The sequence below is a fragment of the Paramormyrops kingsleyae genome, unplaced genomic scaffold (assembly GCF_048594095.1).
Source record: "Paramormyrops kingsleyae isolate MSU_618 unplaced genomic scaffold, PKINGS_0.4 ups34, whole genome shotgun sequence".
Lineage (NCBI taxonomy): Eukaryota > Metazoa > Chordata > Actinopteri > Osteoglossiformes > Mormyridae > Paramormyrops > Paramormyrops kingsleyae.
The window spans coordinates 854,789-857,258 of NW_027325972.1; the positions used below are offsets into that span (position 1 = coordinate 854,789).

Here is a 2,470-nt window from a genome sequence, read left to right on the forward strand (position 1 = left end):
CCAAAGACCTCACTAAACCATCCAATCGGAGGTAGCGACGGGCGGTGTGTACAAAGGGCAGGGACTTAATCAACGCAAGCTTATGACCCGCGCTTACTGGGAATTCCTCGTTCATGGGAAATAATTGCAATCCCCAATCCCCAGCACGCATGGGGTTCAGCGGGTTACCCACGCCTCTCGGCGAAGGGTGCAGACACGCTGCTCCACTCAGTGTGGCACGCGTGCAGCCCCGGACATCTAAGGGCATCACAGACCTGTTATTGCTCCGTCTCGTTTGGCTGAATGCCACTTGTCCCTCTAAGAAGTTGGACGGCGACCGCACCGGGTCCCGTAACTAGTTAGCATGGTTGAGTCTCGCTCGTTATCGGAATTAACCAGACAAATCGCTCCACCAACTAAGAACGGCCATGCACCACCACCCACAGAATCGAGAAAGAGCGGTCAGTCTGTCAATCCTTTCCGTGTCCGGGCCGGGTGAGGTTTCCCGTGTTGAGTCAAATTAAGCCGCAGGCTCCACTCCTGGTGGTGCCCTTCCGTCAATTCCTTTAAGTTTCAGCTTTGCAACCATACTCCCCCCAGAACCCAAAGACTTTGGTTTCCCGGTCGCTGCCGGGCGGGTCATTGCAATAACACCGCCCGATCGCCAGTCGGCATCGTTTATGGTCGGAACTACGACGGTACCTGATCGTCTTCGATCCTCCGACTTTCGTTCTTGATTAATGAAAACATTCTTGGCAAATGCTTTCGCTTTTGTCCGTCTTGCGCCGGTCCAAGAATTTCACCTCTAGCGGCGCAATACGAATGCCCCCGGCCGTCCCTCTTAATCATGGCCCCGGATCAGGAAACCCACGAAATAGAACCGGAGTCCTATTCCATTATTCCTAGCTGCAGCATTCAGGCGACCGGGCCTGCTTTGAACACTCTGATTTTCTCAAAGTAAACGCTTCGGACCCCGCGGGACACTCAGTTAAGAGCATCGAGGGGGCGCCGACCGGCAGGGGCCGGGACAGGCGGTAGCTCGCCTCGCGGCGGACCACCAGCCCGATCCCGAGATCCAACTACGAGCTTTTTAACTGCAGCAACTTTAATATACGCTATTGGAGCTGGAATTACCGCGGCTGCTGGCACCAGACTTGCCCTCCAATGGATCCTCGTTAAAGGATTTAAAGTGTACTCATTCTCATTACAGGGCCTCGAAAGAGTCCTGTATGGTTATTTTTCGTCACTACCTCCCCGTGTCAGGAGTGGGTAATTTGCGCGCCTGCTGCCTTCCTTGGATGTGGTAGCCGTTTCTCAGGCTCCCTCTCCGGAATCGAACCCTGATTCCCCGTTACCCGTGGTCACCATGGTAGGCACTTATAGTACCATCGAAAGTTGATAGGGCAGACATTCGAATGAGATATCGCCGCCGCCGAGGCGCGCGATCGTCCCGAGGTTATCTAGAGTCACCAAAGCGGCCGGGGCGCGGGCGCCGCCGGATGGGTTTTGGTCTGATAAATGCACGCATCCCCGGAGGGTCAGCGCTCGTTTGCATGTATTAGCTCTAGAATTGCCACAGTTATCCAAGTAACGGTTGGAGCGATCAAAGGAACCATAACTGATTTAATGAGCCATTCGCAGTTTCACTGTACCGGCCGTGCGTACTTAGACATGCATGGCTTAATCTTTAAGACAAGCATATGCTACTGGCAGGATCGACCAGATAGCCACAATCACCCGCGCCAGAGCAGTCACGACTCCTCGGCACAGAGCGCCGCCTGCCGCCCCGCAGACCTTGGTAGGTGGTGGGGGTGCGGTGCAGGCCAGGCCAGGCTTCCTATTTGTGGACATTATTGTCGGGACCGGAGAAAAAGCATCTCGGGCAGGCGTGGGGACCGGTGGGACCGAGGGCGCGGTTGTCTCTGACCGCCACCATGGGGGACACTGCCCTCGCCTAAGCCCGTGGCTGCGTGCCACTTTTTTTTCCTGGACACCTCGGTCACGCTGTGAGGGGTCTGCGCACATGCACCCATTGGCCTCTCTCTCGCAGCACGGAGAGAGGGCCTCCCGGGTGGACAACGCTCGACCTGGACCCATCGATGGAGGGAGGAGCCTCCTTGCCTGAGCATCAGGAGCAAAGGGCCTGAGCCGCAGGGGCCCTCCCAGAATGGGTCGCATTTGCCTGGCTATCAGATGTGGGACTCGGAACCCGCTTGCCAGCCGGGCGCAGGGCACAGCTACGGGGGAGACAAGCGGGCAGCTTCTCATGCCGGAGCCCGGAAGACATTGGCTCTCCCCTGATATCCAGGTGTCCCGTAAGCGCACCACCCACAGGGCCTGCCCCCAAGAGACGGTGGGGCGGCGAGGACGGGGAGGCTTCCCGTCTGCCCGGGCAGGAGGCCTGGTTTCGTCTCGTCACTTACGGGACATCATGTATCCAGCATTAAGTGCACCTTCCCCGGCTACACTTAGGACAAAGGCCCCCTGACCT

At 57.4% G+C, this 2,470-nt stretch overlaps 1 non-coding gene across 1 annotated transcript in view; it reads right to left on the bottom strand.

Annotated features, from left to right (window-relative positions):
* LOC140585630 (18S ribosomal RNA) overlaps positions 1-1,705 on the bottom strand; it is a 1,829-nt gene extending 124 nt beyond the window's left edge. Inside the window, exon 1 of the ribosomal RNA XR_011987568.1 lies at positions 1-1,705. This exon is cut by the window's left edge and continues 124 nt beyond it. This is a non-coding gene — a ribosomal RNA (18S ribosomal RNA).
* Between the last annotated feature and the right edge of the window lie 765 nt (positions 1,706-2,470).